Source organism: Furipterus horrens, unplaced genomic scaffold (assembly GCF_987537825.1).
Source record: "Furipterus horrens unplaced genomic scaffold, mFurHor1.1.pri manual_scaffold_7, whole genome shotgun sequence".
In the NCBI taxonomy this organism is placed as follows: Eukaryota; Metazoa; Chordata; class Mammalia; order Chiroptera; family Furipteridae; genus Furipterus; species Furipterus horrens.
Genome location: NW_028327177.1, coordinates 116,408,237 through 116,425,536, shown reverse-complemented (window position 1 = coordinate 116,425,536; position 17,300 = coordinate 116,408,237). Strand labels below are relative to the sequence as shown.

General features: G+C 36.6%; 1 protein-coding gene across 5 annotated transcripts in view; it reads left to right on the top strand.

The window, feature by feature from the left end:
- Window positions 1-17,300, top strand: part of ATP2C1 (ATPase secretory pathway Ca2+ transporting 1) — a 130,354-nt gene that overhangs the window by 25,382 nt on the left and 87,672 nt on the right. The window lies entirely within an intron of this gene.

Here is a 17,300-nt window from a genome sequence, read left to right as displayed (position 1 = left end):
AAAATCTGAAGAAATAATTTTTTACCCTCCTGAAACAACCACAGTTACTCTTTGGACTGACTTCTGACTTGTGTGTGTTATTATTATTATTTTCTTGCTTCAGGTCTGCAGGATGCTATAAAAGATAATAACAAATTACAGTTTGTCCTCTTGTATCTTTTGGTTTTAAAAATCTGTACAGTATCTGGTAAAAAGTGCTGCAGTAGAGCTTACTGGCTGCTTCCTAATTTGTTTTTCCCTTGTTGAGAATGTAAGCTTGATTCTTCTAAGTAGGACTAGTAATTGTAAAATAGATGCTTCTTATATGCAGTAATCTGTTTTGCTGCCTGAGACCCTGGGATATGTGGGAAATATGATGAAAGGCACAATTACATTGCTGAGTTCTACTTTGGATGGGTAATTGGTGGAAGACATTTTCTGAAACACTAAAGTGTATAACTGCAGGCGAGTTACACTGTCTAATTGGGTCTTTAGAAACAGCCCTTGAAAGCAGTTATATTTTTGTCTGGTGATATGGAAATACCACTATTCTGAGGCCTTTTCTTCTTTGTCTTTTAGTTTATAAATTTAAGAAAGGCAAGTCCTTTCTGCACAAGAGACAAAGAATAAGTGCATTCATTTATATACCTGTTTCTTAGTAGCTGCATCTTAACAGCTAAAACTTGAGCTTCTGCTTTCAGAATGGTCCAGATTGAAGAGAGTAGCTTCAAGTAGGTGGATTCTTAGATGTTGCATTTATTTCTTGATCTCTTAGGAAAAGGAGCATGACTAACAAAACTGGCTCTCATATTGTCTATTGAGATGATGGGGGAGAGGAGTGGTATATGCTGCTGGCTGACTGGGCCTCTCTACTTTTTGGCCAAATAAAATTGATTTGGCTTTATAATAAAAGATTATACAGTTCTTAAAAATTTGGGGGGGTTTTCTGCATCATAATAATCAAGAGGCCATTTTTGTCAGTGTCTCATAACTAACATTTTTCTCTTTTCATACTTAAACATTTTAAAGAAGATCTGTATAGTGTAGAAATTTTAGAAGCAGTGACCATTTTGAAATATACATGTATTACATGATAGTAATCACTTACCTTTTTATATAGTTAGTATCCTCATTTGACATGGTGTGTTAGCATCTTAGGAGTTGAAACAAAAATGGATTCAAATCATGCCTTCACCACTAAAGGTTGTATGACTTTACCTTTCTGAATCTCTGCTTTCTTTTCTAGTTTTTTATTTTTTTTTAATCCTCACCTGAGGACATCTTTTTCATTGCTTTGAGAGAGAGACAGACAGATAGACAGACAGACATTGATGTGAGAGAGAAACATTTATTGACTGCCTTCTTGTATGTGCCCCAACCAGGGATCGAACCTACAACCTGGGTACTTGCCCTGGCTGGGCAACCTTTTCAAAGATGGGACGATGCTCCAACCAACTGAGCTACACCAGCCAGGCCTGTTTTCTAATCTATAAATTGGGATTTATAACACTTAGCTTACATAGTTAAGAGGGTTAAATGAGGAACTCCATATAAATTTTCTTGGAGGAGAAGAAGTCTAGAGTTAAAGAACATGTGCTGTAGAGCCAGGCATCCTGATTTGAATGCTAGGTCCTGACTTAACAAAATTTAGCTTTGTGTAAATTATTAAAGCTTTTCGTAATTCAGTTTCTTCATCTATAAAATAAGGATATTGATAATACCTACCGTTTAAGGTTGTTGTAAGCGTTTATAACAGTATTTGGCATATATTATATGCTTAATAAATGTTAACTGTAAATAGCCTAGCCCAGTGTTTGCATACTAATGTACCACCAGGCATTAATGTTGCTGTTATGGCAGCTGAATGCTAACAGGGAAACAGTAGTGGCCAAAATGCTCTCCATGGCGTTGTCATTGTTAGTTAGGAATCAGGTGGAGTTAAGTACAGAATTTTCTGTAATATCATGGCTTAAAGTTGGAGCGCTACCAAGTAGCCAGGGGCCAATGTAAAAAGAGGCTTGGATTTGAATCTTGCCAAGTTTTTTTTTTTTTTTTTTTTTTTTCCTATCCTAAAAAACTGATGAGTTACTATGCTTCTAAGCTTTGTCAGCTTCTAGTGCTTTTCCATCTGTAAATGGAATAATGCCCTCTTGGAGGGCTGGTGTGAGGAATAAATGCAGCCTGGTCTGCGAAGTGCCCAAACATCATGACACACAGAACGCATGAATGAGTGACTGCTGTTGTTCCCGAGAAACAGAATCCTTCAGTAGGTTTGTAGATAAGTCACATCCTAGCTGTGTACAGGGTAGAATTGTTAGTGGTGCCCAGGAGCATTAGCATGAAGGTTCTTAGGGTGGTGTGCCGTGTGTACAGTTGTTGCTGGAGGGAATGACGTTTATGTGCTTCCTTTTCAGCAGATGTAATATTCTTTGACACTTCAGTTTTGATTCTTCTGGACCTTTCTTCTATGGTTTTCTCAGCAAAGATTGACAGATTTTTAGCCTTAGCTTCCAGGGCGCTTCATGAATATAGTACTTCCTGCTAGTCACTAGAAATATTTGAAGTGTTAATTTACTAGAATTTTAGGGACTGGTCAGAGACATCCATTTGTGGGTTAGGATTTTATCCACATCCTTTGGAACTCCTTTTTGCATGTTTATCACAAATCTAAACAGATACCGCTTAGGAATCAGATATTTAAGTAAAGGACCCTTTTTCTGATTAAAAAAAATGTATGTGTAAAGGGATGGCTTATTAGAAAACATTGTTAGCTGGATAATTTTGCAAATAGTTTCTCTTTTCCAATAATGGATTTTTTTCTGTTAGAATAAATTTGACCTTTCCCATAGCAAAACCAATATAAAATTAATGCACATGAAACTATTTAATAATAGCCATTAATGTTTCTTTGACAAATGGGTAAATATGTAATGATCTTCAAGATTTCAGGACATGCTTAATTTAAGGCTATAGGCAGAGCTAATAGGTCTAGAATAAATCTCCCCCAATTTCTTTGACTAGCACTTAAAAATGATAGTATGTTTATTTACAGCTTACTTTTTAAAATAGTTGCTTATTCAAGTTCAAATTATTAATCATTTAGGAATGTCTTAAAGATTGTGTTAGAGTAGTTGGAAACACTATAAGGAAAAATAGATAAGAAACCACCTTAATTGTAGTTCTTCAAGTAGGAATGGGAAACCAGATTATAACAATATTTTATATTTTGGGGTATGGAAAATTTAACTTATTTTGTTTGCAGGTTTGGCAGCAAGATAATATTCTTAATCACTATTTCTAGAAGAGTCGAAACTAAAAGATTATGTATGTGACAGCATTGTATAAATGTAGTAATTTAATGCAGAGGAAGTATATTGCAGAGACTGAGCAGTAGCCTTCTGACAGTTGAATTCTAACTACTTGATTTGTCTTAATGTTTTTATCCTCCATTTAATGTCAGCAGAATTCCACTCTTATTAATGGAAGCAGTAGCAATCAAAATGGTCTCCTAGGGAACACACCCCTTGGGGCTCAAGGCTGATTTTCTTTTGAGATCTTGGTTAACTGTAACCTGTTTGACAAGGTTAAATTTTGCCTTAAAATTTGAAAGAACACTGTGATTTGATGGTAAAATCAGTTGGGATGAATTTTAAATTACACTGTGGTTGCATGTAACATCTTGAAGATCTCTTTAAGGACTGGTTCAAAGGGTCAGCCTGTATTTACTTTGTTAAAAAGCAAATTATTTTTATAAAGATTTCAGGTATCAGCTGTGACATTATCTTTACCATTTTCTTAATGAACAGGTGTTGGTGAAAGGCAGTAAAGTAAAATTAGGTTGGGCGAGTTTAAGTTAATGCTCTCATTTCCTACAGGAAATGATTTCTTGGAAAAAATGTCAGGCTAAATTGATGCATTACCTCTTGAATTTATATGGCTGGTATTTATATGCATTTGTTCATGTCTTTCATCTTCAAGGCTTTATTTACGTGACTTGACAAAGGCACACATCTTTGAATTACAAGGAAATTACTTAAATCGGTTCAATTAGATTAGTTGGGCTAGACTTATTTGATATATATATTTAGAAAAAACTTGGATGAAATGTTAAAAGGCTTTTTTAAGTTACAGACAGAAGGACAGTAATAGCAGGGGTCAAAAGCATCACCTTTAAATGGCTGTAATTGGGCATCAAGTTCAAGTTTGATTTCTGCTTCAGATATTAGAGAAGATGTATGAATTGCAATTATTTAATATAATGGAATTATTTAATAACTCAATATATCGGATGTTAGAGAATGTGTGAACTGGAATTGGAATGTGTGAACTGGAATTCGTTAATTATAATTCCTTGCTTAAGTAAAGCCTTTTGGCTTGGATTTTGATCATTGCATAAAAGTGCTGAGCTAAACTGTGTCTCCCAAGAGGAAATACTGTACAGCAATTTAGCATGACATATTCGTTCTTTTAGAAAACTGAGACATTGATACATCCTTGTAGAAATTATTCTAATTAGTTATTTATCTACTTAAAATGAATAACCTAGTAAAGTTGTAGTAGCAGTAGGGCCCTGAAACTAAATATATTTGCCACTTGGTAATTTTGTTTGATATGCAGCCCTTTACAGCAAAACTCAAATAATAGCTGAAGCAGAAATATTTAGGATATCAGCTATCATACTTTCCTTGAACATTGCTTTTTAAAACTGTGAAGTGTAAATTAAAACTTTTGATTAGGTTTTGAGTTTCAGATACTGAATTTAAAGTTACTTGATTGTGGTATCTTAAAGTCAAAAAGGATAAAGCATTTCCTAAGAACCATTAATGCAGTTAAGTTCTATTCTCTGCCTAAGGGAGAGATAAACTTTAAAACAGAACCTGGATTTCCTCTCACCTGAATCAGCCTTTCTTTCTCAATACTAATAAATTAGCCTTTGGTGCTGAATACTCATATATGTATTGAAAATTTGATATATGTGCCTTTGTAACTAGATTTTGCTTTGTAACTAGATTTTGTGTGACCATCTGTTTTAGAGTTTCCCTAGTGGAATGTTTGCTTTATCTGCCTTCATCTGGGTTTATACAGGGGAGGGGCAGAAATACTAGCTGGTTCAAGCTTTCTGTGGGAATCTTACCTCACTTCTCTGTTGTGTCAGTTCTGCATTCCCTTGTAGCAGCAAAAGTGGTTCATGGTACAAGTGCCAGAAATAGCATGCAAGCCACTTTTTAATGGCATGCAAACTAATCTCTGCTGTGTCCTTTTCTTAATGCTTGTCAGGGCTGTTATTTACTGAAAGTTGACATCTGGCTTTGGAAGTGTCTGAGATCAGATGGGAAATTCCAGTTTCTTTCCCACTCCACAAAAAGGATGTGGTCTTTACTTTTTGAGGTCTGCCTGCCCCTACCCTAGCAGTTGGTAGTTCAGTTATAACATCTTGTTTAATACCCTTAATTGATTTTAGGGGCCAAGTGAGATTAGTTCCTTCTGATTTCTTCTGTTAGTAGAAAGGAGGAGAATTGGGCTTGTATCTATAGTAGGATGGAGAGTAGGGATGGACTAGAGAGACATTTTGCTCCCAGAAAAAACCAGCAGAACTTGGGCAGTAACTATTATACATCCAGGGAATGAAGTGGGGGTGGAGGAGGAAAGTTGAGTCAGAAACGACTACAGACTGTTAAGCCAGCAGAAGTGGATGGGTGAAGGTGCCACTGACCTGTTGGAGGAGTTAGCTGATGTGGGGGCTGGCTAAGGGGAGTGTATTGAAGGTTAAACCATCAGGGCATGCGTGTCTTTTTTTTTTTCTATATTTTATTGATTATGTTGTTACAGTAGTTCCAATTTTCCCCCCCTTTGCTCCCCTCCGCCCAGTATCCCCCTTCCCATAGTAATCCCCCCCCCCAATGGGTCTTTGGCTTCACCCTTTCCTATATTCTTCTTTTTTCTTAAATTAATTAATTAATTTTTTATAACAAAAAATAACAATTCCCCCCTCTCAGACTTAAGACCCTTTATAATCTTATAAAGGACAGTGGTCGAAGGTCTCGTTCTCCTCTAGCTGCTTCAAGCTGGACATGGTCATCATCCTACCTACCCTTGGGTCCAGAAATCCCTAATAAGGTTGGGGGTGTGGAGGGGAGGGTGGCCTTCCCACATGGGGAAAGATCGTGCAGACTCCAGGTCAGTTGGCTGTCCCCGGACAATGGCGTGCTTGGTTTAACAGGCTGGCATCCTTGTTGTATTCTGGGGGCAACAGATTTGGCAACAGGGTTAAAAGGCATCATTCAGTCCATAACCACTAGATGACAAAAGGCAGGGATTAATTTTTCAGTGTCCCATATTAGGGGGAAAAAAGAAGTCTCTTTGGAGGAAGAGGTTGTGCATGTCTTAATGCTTGTCAGGGCAAAGACCCTCATTTGTTCTTAATTCAGCTTGAATAGACTCTGGCATGTAGCCGTTTTCTATTGAGTGAAAATGCTGGCTTCTTCACTTGAACTCACTGGTTCTCAACTGGGGGCGGTTTTGCCCTCCAGGGAACATGGGCTATGTTTAGAGATGGTTTGGGTCTGCACAACTAGGGCAGATGCTGCTGGCATCCAGTGGGGAGAAGCCAGGGTGTTGGTAAATATCCTATAATACACATGACCCCCTCACCCCTGCTAATAAAGAATGATCTGGCCCCAGATGTCAGTGTTGTGGAGGTTAAGAAGCATTGGTCTAATCAAAGGCACAGAAGTTAACTTCTCTAAGCCTTGTTTTCCTCACATGTAAAGGATGATGATGACTCTTCCTCAGGCTTGTCAGGATTAAACTGGGTAAGATGAAAGATCTGAAATGAAAGAGCTGCTCAGGAAATGCTAATTCCCTTTACTTTGGGAAAATTATTTTTTCCATTGGTCTCTTAGGTATTAATTTCAAGGCTTTACATATTTTTTGAGACATGGAATGCTCAAGAAACCTATGCTAGCTTAGCTTTTAAAATCTTAATGCTTATATCATGGTTTCATCAAATTGTGATTTTGACTGTACTTTGGTTTAGGTTTTGAGTATTTCATGATTTGTAACCAGCAGTAGGGCAAAAATGTTGAAGTCTAGATTAAAAGTTTTACCTACTAATTAATGAGGTGGATGAACTTAATATTTTACTTGCTCTCAGAACTATTCTTTGACATTAAGAAGTGAAGTGTACCGAGCTCTTTTTGAAATTGCCAGACCTCCTGAATGTAATGCCCTTTTCCCTTTTATTCATTTATAAAATTTCAAGTAGACTTCTTTTTGCAGTCAGAATTCTTCATCAGATTTATTTATTAGGCTCTTCAGGAAGTGGCTTTTTTTTGGACACCCAGTATGTTTTTATTCGTTTTTGTGAAGTGTGGAATACCCCCAGCTCTTCCACTCATGTTAGGGACACGATACATGTATTTTCAATGCCAATAATACAAGGGACGGTTCCCTTGGACATGCATTCTAGTCATAACCTCACTGTGTAATACCTGCTTACATGTACACAGTTGTGTGGTATTCTTATTTTTAAGGAGTTCTTTTCTGCTGTATTTCCTTTTAGGAAAAAAAAACCTAGTTTAGTGTCACTATACTTTAATTTCCCCATCTATAACATTCAATTAATAGGTAAAGGTGTCTGAGCTAGTGAACTATTTATTGGACCCTTTATAATTTTTCTTTTATTAATAGTGTGGAATTTAGAAGTAACTTTCTTCTTGTTTTTCACTTTAAGATCATTTAAACATAATATTAAAATAGTTGGTTAGAAAAATAATTTTTGAGGAAAACCACTTAAAATGGGAAATAATATATGTGGTAATAAGAGTACATTTTGTGACAGCAAAGAAGTTCTCATTCAACTTAAACCTATAGGATTCAAAGTTGGTGGCTTATAGTATCTGACCACAATTTACTTTTAAGAGCTTATGTGGCTCCCTGTTGTACCTGTAGCTATTTAGATCAGTTAAGTAGGGTGTGAGGGATGCCACAGTCATGTCTTTAATAAGGATTTTGTTTGCGAAAGCCAGTAAAATTAAGTAGTTAATTAACTGCTATATGAAATGCATTCTGTTGGTGTATGGTGGAGGAACAAGGAGAAGGAGTAAAGAAATCTACCATCTGTTTGTACAGTTGAATTACTGGCTAGTCAATAATTTCAAGGAAAATATATTATTATTAACAAAGGAGATCAATAGAACAGAATAGAGAGCCCAGAACTAAACCCAGGACTATATGGTCAACTAACATTTGACAAAGGGGGAAGGAACATAAAATGGAGTGAAAAGAGCCTCTTCAACAAATGGTGCTGGGAGAGCTGGACAGGGACGTGCAAAAAAATGAAGCTAGACCACCAGCTTACACCACACAGCAGAATAAACTCAAGATGGATCAAAGACTTAAATTAAGACGTGACACCATAAAAGTCCTAGAGGAAAACATAGGCAGGAAAATTTCAGCTGTCTCATGTAGCAGTATTTTCACTGATACATTTCCTAAGGTAAGGGAAATAAAAGGAATAAAGAAATAGGACTTCATCAAACTATAAAGAGTTTCTGCTCAGCAAAAGAAAACATCAGCAAGATGAAAAGGAAACCAACCATATGGGAAAACATATTTGCCCATGATACCTCAGACAGGGGATTGATCTCCAAAATATATGAAGAACTTACACAACTCAACACCAAGAAGACAGACAACCCAATTAAAAAATTGGCCAAGGACCTGAACAAACTCTTCTCCAAAGAGGACATACAGATGGTCCATAGGCATATGAAAGAATGCTCAACATCACTAGCCATCAGAGAGATGCACATAAAAACCACAATGAGATACCACTTCACACCGGTCAGAATGGCCATCATCAACAAATCAACAAACAAGCGCTGGTGAGGATGCAGAGAAAAGGGAACCCTAGTGCACTGTTGGTGGGAATGCAGACTGGTGCAGCCACTATGGAAAACTGTATGGAATTTCCTCAGAAAACTAAAAATGGAACTGCCTTTTGATCCAGCAATTCCATTGCTAGGATTATACCTGAAGAATCCTGAAAACACCAATTCAAAAGAACCTATGCACCCCCGTGTTCATAGCAACACTATTTACAGTAGCCAAGTGCTGGAAACAGCCTAAGTGCCCATCTGTAGATGAGTGGATCAAAAAACTGTGGTGCATTTACACAGTGGAATACTATGTGGAAGAAAGAAAAAGGAGCTCCTGCCATTTGTGACAACATGGATGGAACTAGAGAGAATTATGCTTAGTGAAATAAGCCAGGCAAAGAAAGCAAAGTACCATATGATATCACCTAATACAGGAAACTAACGAACAACACAAAGGAGCAAAATTGAACCGAGACATGTAAACAAGGACAGACTAACAGTGACAAGGGGGGAAGGGAGAGGGGGAAGGGAGAGAAGGAGGGAAAGAAGGGGAAGGGTCTAGTCAAGGACCTAGTATAAATGACCCATGGGCATGGACAACAGAGTCGTGACTGACTGTGGGAGAAGGGGTGAGCGGGGTAGGGGGAAGCAATGGGGGAAAAAGTGGGACAACTCTAATAAAAAAACAATGTAAAAAAATGAAAAATAAAAAGTAAAATGGAAACGTTCAAATAAGAAAAAAAAAAAGAGGACCACAGTCAACATTTTTTAAAACATCTGGTGTTGCTAGTAAAAGAATTGTTGCTAGCTGAAGGCTTTAAAAAACAGTAGTTGCATGTTTAATGTATGGTAACAAAATGGAGAGATTTTAAAAATATGTACATCATATGGTACTCCTTCCCCCATCCTTGCACCACATTTCTGTCAGGACTTGGAATAATTTATACAAATTGATCTATCAACAAATGGAGTATTATGCCCACCTTTTAACTTGATCAAAAAATGTCAAATTCTTTCTAGGTGTAATTGCTTAACAGTTATTAAAGTGTTTAACTGTTGTTTAATTGTTTTAACTTCCTTTGAATAATAGAAGAAAGATTTGCTTTACTTTCAGAGGTTGTTCTAAAATCTTTTAAACTTTTTAATTTAAATAATTTTATATTTATGTCAAAGTTCAAAATTAGTATAAAGAGTTCTTATATACCCTGTTCCTAGTTTCCCCTAATGATAAAATCTTATAACCATAGTATAACGATCAGAACCAAGAAATTCACATTTATAAACCATCCTTTTTCTGGTCTAGGATCCAGTGTGACATTCCACCTTGCATTTAGTTATATCTTTTTAGTTTCTTCCCATCTATTAAGTTCCCCAGTCTTTATTTATTTATTTTTTTAAATCTTTTGGGATCTTGAAACTTTTGAAGAGTACTGGTCAGTTATTTTCCTAGAATGTCTCTCAATTGGATTTGCCTGATATTTATTTACCCATGATTAGTGTGTCTTATGACTGGTTATGTTAACTGTAATCACTGGTTAAGGTGGTGTCTGCCATATTTCTCCACTGTGAAGTTAATGTTTTTTCCTTTGTAATTAGTAATAAGTGTAAATTTTCTTTTGTAATATAATAATTCCTTTGTAATTGATACCTTCCTCTTGTGGGGTGGAACTTGGAAATCTCAAACATCCTATGTCTCATCACAGGCCAGTTTTTGCCTCTACTTATGGTTCTTGATGGCAGCAAGAACTAATGTGTTAGCTTAATGATGATTTTGTTTCTGTCATTCCTTCTATATTTATTAATTGGAATTCTGTTAAAGAAGAACTGCCCTTTTCCCTCTGGTCAGTAATAGTTCAATTATTTATACAGATTTATGGATATTTATTTTACTGTATGGGTTAAAGTCTTAATGCTTTGTTGCTCAGATTTTTTCAGCTTTGCTTATTAAGAGTGCTTTCAAATTTGTACTTGTGTCCTTTCTACAATGTTCCCATCATTTTGTGAATACTACTTTACTTTCTGGTATTGCAAGATGTTCTAGAAGCATCTCATGTTTTTCTTGTTTGCACCAGGCACAGAATCAGCCATTTCCCAAAAGGAGGCTGGTTCATTTTATTGGAGAATGGTACCTAGAAACCAAGATCTGTATGTTAGGTGTGCCCAGTACTCTTGGGGTGTCATCATTTCTAGGTCCTCTCAGTAGATAGAGCTAGCAAATATATGTATAGTAATAACAATGTTGTGGGAGGAAATAGGATTCTTCCATGGTGTCACAGGAAATGCATTTCAGGGGTACATGAGTAAGAGTATTTGAAGTATAGTGGCAAGATTTATTGGAGCAAAAGCAAAGGAAGGGCTTAGGTGATGTTTCATCCATGACCAGGTGGCTCAGCTTTGTTTCACAGTGGAAGTAGCCCAGCTCTGGGGTTGCAAGCTCACAGTTGTCCCCACCAAGCCTAGGAGGAGGGCCAGGACCCAGAACTACTGTGCCATTAGCCTGGCATTTGAGGCTCTTGTAGTCCACCACAGTCTCTGTTCTTGTCCAGCTTGTGATGGCAGCTAAAGAGGGAAAGTATGACTGCCTCCAGCCTTTGTGAAACTTTGATTATATCTCCTTGGGTTTGGGAAGGAGTAGGCTTTCTTTCAAACTATCGAATCTCTCTGCTCAATCTTCCTGTGGCTATGTTGGTGCCTTCCTCTATCCAGTCCTTTTCCCGGATCTCCTGGGGTTTCATGCCCTTATTCTATCTGGTCTATTTCTCAGATTTTCCCAGGTTAGAGTCCTCTCCTTTATGGTCACCATTTTGGCTCTTGTGCATGCCTCATAGATTGCTTTGCCATCTGGCTTCTACTGCACATGAGCTTAGTAGAAAGACTTGCCCTGTGCTATCTTGGCTTCTACTGTGTATGTGCTCATCAAAGGAGTTCCCCCCTCACTATCCCTCCCCTTTTAATCTGGGGGAATGGCCGGTTGTTCTTTGGAAGATTGGAAAGACAAGTCTTTCCTACTTGGAGATTAACATCTCTTTGACTGAAGATGCAGCTGTTCCCCTGGAGTGTCTGAAGCTGCCCTTTCCTGGTTAATCAGGCTTACTGTCTGATTCCATTTGTTCCTTTCCTTTGTTAATAACTTAAGTACCTACCTGCTGTAACATACGTACACATATATTAAAATTTTCTTATCCATTCATCTATATATAGTAAAAACTATGAGTTCATTCTGATGCTGCCAGATCCAGTCCCATACCTCAGGGTTTATTCTAGTCTCCCTGCCATCTTTTTCCCTTTTCTTGTTACTTCCTCCAAAGATGAGAAACCTGGTTCTAATTCACAACATATTTACTTATTTGTTCAGTCCTAGTGCACACACAAAAGTAGTTTCAAAATTGCTAACCTATTCCCTTGTGAGAAACACTTTTTAAAAACTGGAGTACAGTATTTGTTTTTAGCTTTAAAGTATAGTCATAATCTGTTTTCAAAAGTTAGTTAGGTAATATTTTCCCCCTACTTCTGTATCGTTGCTACTTACTTGTAATAAAATTAAGTTCATTTATTAACTGTTGGTATTCTATTTTAGGTTCTTCCCACATCCTGTTTGATTTTAATTTCTTAAAGCCTTTTTGAGGTAAATGGTAACCTTTTTCCTCCTCCATTTATCTGTAATGAAGATCTGTTTATAGAAGACTGGATCTGCTGTAAGTTAGGTACAGCAGGAATTGCTTTGGCTGATAATTCATTTGAAAGGAGCTGTGCTCTGGCATTCCCTTGGGCTTAGCTTCCCTGTTCCTTAGTTACAACTCTCACATCTACATCTTCTACTCTTGGGAATTTATTCCATTTATGGTCACATATGTATAAGTGCTTGAAATCAGTCCCCTAACTAAATTGTCTTTGTAATGGTTGCCTAGTTTTAGACCCAAAGTCACTTACGGACTGAATACTACTAATTCCCTTATTGCTGTGGTAAATCACAAGTTAAATTATTTTACAGATCTTAATCTTTACTTTTTTTAGATATAACTTATATATCATAAAATTTGCCATTTTAAAGTGCACAATTGAGTAGTTTTTACTATACACACAAGGTTATGTGCATTGATCTAATAACTCCAGAACATTTCTGTTACCCCCCAAAAGAAATTCTTTTCCCATTAGCAATCTTTTCCAGTTCTTTCCTTTTTCCAGCTCCTGGCAACTACTATTTGTCTCTGTGGATTTGTCTACTCTGAATATTTCATGTAAATGGAATCATACAATATGTGACCTTTTGTGTCTGACTTCTTTCACTTTAGCTTGTTTTCAACATTTAGAAACATTATGGCATATATCATTTTTTTTTGTTAAATAATATTCTGTTGTATTGATATACCACATTTTGTTTATCCATCGTCATTTGATGGATTTTGGTTTCTACTTTTTGGCTATATGGATAATACTGGTGTGAACATTCATGTACAAGCTTTTGTGTGAATGTATGTTTTCAGTTCTTTTAGGTATATACTCAAGAGTGGAAATGCTGGGTTGTATGTTTAATTTATTGAGGAACCCCCACAGAGGTTGCACCATTTTTCATTTCCAACAGCAGTGTTTGAAAGTTCCAGTTAATTTCTCTACATCTTCTCCAGCACTTGTTATTTTCCAGGGTTTAAAAAAAATTGTTCTCTTGGGCATATTATATGGTATCATGTTGTGTTTTTGATTTGTATTTCCCCGATGACTAATGATATTAAGCACCTTTTCGTATGCTTATTGGATATTTCATGTCTTTGGAGAGATTTTTATTCAGGTCCTTTTTCCCTTTTATAATTAAGTTGTTTGCTTTCTTTATTGTTGGGTCATAAGATTCTTTATGTATTCTGGATACTATATAGGAATGTATCCTATACCTGTACTTGCACAAGCATACAAAGAGGTTTGTGCAGGGGTGTTCATTGCACATGGTTGCAGATGGGCAAAAGATACATGAAAATGTGCTCAACCTCAGTAGTGAAAAAATGTAAATTAAAGTAATCATTTCACACTTATCGAACTGGCAATTAAAAAAATGTGGTGTTGCTTAATTTTGGCTAGGTGGCAAGGAAAATAGAAGCCCCTGACAGTTGTTGGGAGTTTATTTGATATAGTCCCTTTGGAGAACAATTTTGCAATAGCTGTGAGAATAAAAAAACAAACAAACAAACAAACACCCTACTGTTCCACATCCGGGAATGTATCTTGTACCTATACTTGTACAAGCATACAAAGAGATTTGTACAAGTATGTTCACTACAGCAGTATTTATAATAGCAAAAGACAGGAATATCCCAAACATCTGTCATTGAGAGGATTAGTTAAATTTAAGAACTACCATATAATGAAATGCTCAGTGGGCTATTAAAAAAGGAGGCAGATCAGTATGTGTGGTGAAATAGAAAGAGATCAAAGATACAATGAGTGAAAAGAGCAAGTTGTAGTCAGGTGGCTACCTGTATAATTTAAAAACAAAAACCAGAAAAAAACTTGGAGCATACCTGCATAGAAAATGACTGGAAGTATACACAGAAAACATTTATTTCTGGGCAGCAGGACTGAGGAGATGGGCTTATTACATCAAACCCTTTCTTATTACTTGCTGTTTAAAAACGAACAGGTCTTTATTTTTTTTTTTAAGTCATTGAGATGACTTAGTAATATAATTTTTATAATTACACTACTCTTTAGGAATAAGAGATTTTCTTTCTTTTTCTTTTTTAAGTTGATTATTTTGTGTGTGATCCCTGTTGGTCTCCAGAGGTAAATGCATTTGTTGTTGTATCGCTCTACTGAAAATGGATTAGAATTAGCTCTTGGATAAAAACATCTAATAGCATTTAAAATCTTGTTTCATTCCAGGCATTGTAAATATGGGAGAGAAATAGGGTTTTTGATTGTGACTGTGAACATGATTTGTGATTGTGCTAGTTTTTAATTTGTCAAATGAGTAGTATTTAAATGCTGGTCGTCTTTGGAGCCTAATTGTGCCACTGTTTTTTGTGTCCACGTTATATAACTCACAGTTTCAGTGTGGAAGGTAACCTTTTCACAGTGTCTCCCTTAACAGAGATTACTAATAACCGTAGTTTTTGTTCCATAAGATGCACTACACCCCCCCCCCCAAAAAAAAAGTGGGGGAAAATGTCTGTGTGTCCTATGGAGTGAATATTGCATCACAGACCGTGATGTGTATTACTTGGCCTGTTAACAGTGGTGACAGCTGTTAGAAGAGGAAGCGGTGGGCCCACGCGAAACCCCTGGGGATGCTTAAATGTCCTACTTTACTGCCGAATCTCAGGGTGTCTGGTCAGTATGAAGATAGCGAAGAAAGTGATATCAGAGATTATGAGCAACTGAGCTTCATAAATTCTGACACTAGCAATGATGAGTTCTTGGGGTTCCTAGAAAACTAGAAGAGTACTTGAACCTTAAAGTCTCTCCTCATTTGTTAATGACAGTGATGATGGTTCTTAATATTGCTGTTGACTGCTCTTCACTTTACATGGTTGAAATATTATTCTGTTGTATTTTATTAAATATTTTAGTACACCATTTGGTTCGAAATATTTTTTTTCTTGTGCTTCCTCTAAACCTAGGAGTGTCTTATGGTCAGGCGCGTCTTATAGTGCGAAAAATACAGTAATTGTTAGAAACCTTAGTACCATAGACTAGCGATTTTCAACTGGTGTGCCACAAGAGTTTTTCAAACATGCAATACCTGACTATTTAATCAAGGGTACTGACCTCTTTTCCCTTAGAATATCAAATAAAATAATCACAACAGCCAACACAACAATAGCTATCTGGTGTGAATGAATCAAAATTGTACCTATTTTTTGGTCACATGGCAAAAAAGAGTATAGTTTTTGGTGTGTCACAGAATTTTAGTGATTAATTTGTGTGTGCCATGAGATTAAAAAGGTTGAAAATTTCTGTTATAGACAAGAGTTCATGGTATCTCCCTGCACTCTGTGAAACCATTCCTAGAATCTTAGAGTTTGAGGGGACCAACTTCCTATCCTGTATAAAATCACCAGTATTACCTGCTAGAAAGTTTTGGTAATTGGAGACTCTGTACTTTTGCTTGTTAACACTAGTTCTGGTTTTAAGCTTGGCAGAATGTTGTGTTTCATATAACAGTCCGTAAAATATTTGAAGATGCCTGTCATATCCTTTATTTATCTAGAAACTTTTATTGAAATCCAGTTAGTGACCATACACTTCCCTTCATAATTCTTTAGGCCAAATATTCCTAATTTATTCTACCAATCCTCTTAAATCCTCATTTCCAGAAATGTCACCACTTTGCCGTAGACCCTAATGATGCTTTAAACTGAATATAGAATGGTCGAGGTATGATTGGGTTGTATAGTACTCTGGAGTCATTAGTCCTTGGTGTAAAAGCTGTACTTCTCATAATGCAGTATGGTTACACTGGAAATAATTTTACAGTTCTGTATTTTTTATTTTATTTATTTTTAAGTATATTTTATTGATTATGTTGTACAGTAGTCCCTGATTTTTTCCCCTTTTCTCCCGTCCACCCAGTATACCCCTCTTCCCTCCAGCAATCCCACCCCCCTTAGTTCATGTCCATGGGTTGTTCATATAAGTTCTTTGGCTTCACCCTTTCATATATTATTCTTAATTTTCCCCTGTCTATTTTGTACCAACCAATTATGCTTCTTAATCCCTGCACCATATCCCCATTTCTTTCCCTTCCCCCTCCCAGCTGATAACCCTCCAAATGATCCCTATACCTATGATTCTGTTCCTATTCTGGTTTGCTTAGTTGGATTTTGTTTTTATTTTTAAGACTCAGTTGTTGATAGTTGTAAGTTTGTTGTCATTTTAATGTTCATAGTTTAGATCTTCTTTTTCTTAAATGTTAAATCCCTTTAACATTTCATATAATAATGGTTTGGTGATGATGAACCCCTTTAGCTTTACCTTGTATGGGAAGCACTTCAACTGCCCTAACATTCTAAATGATACCTTTGCTGGATAGAGTAATCTTGGTTGTAGCATCCTGGCTTTTCATCACATTGAATACTTCTTGCCAGTCCCTCCTTTCCTGCAAAGTTTCTTTTGAGAAATCAGTTGATAGACATATAGGCGGCCCTTTGTAGGTAACTCTCCTCTTTTGCTGCTTTTAAGATTCTCTCTTTATCTTTACCCTTTGACATTTTGATTATGATGTGTCTTGGTGTGGTCCTTTTTGGGTCTTGCTTGTTTGGGACTCTCTGTGCTTCCTGGTCTTGTATGTCTTTTTCCTCCGCCAAATTTGGGAAGTTTTCCTTCATTATTTTTCACATAAGCTTTCAATTTCTTGCTCTTCCTCTTCTTCTTCTGGTACCCTATGATTTAGATGTTGGTATGTTTAAAATTGCCCGAGAGGTTCCTAAGCCTCTCCTCATTTTTTTTCAATTT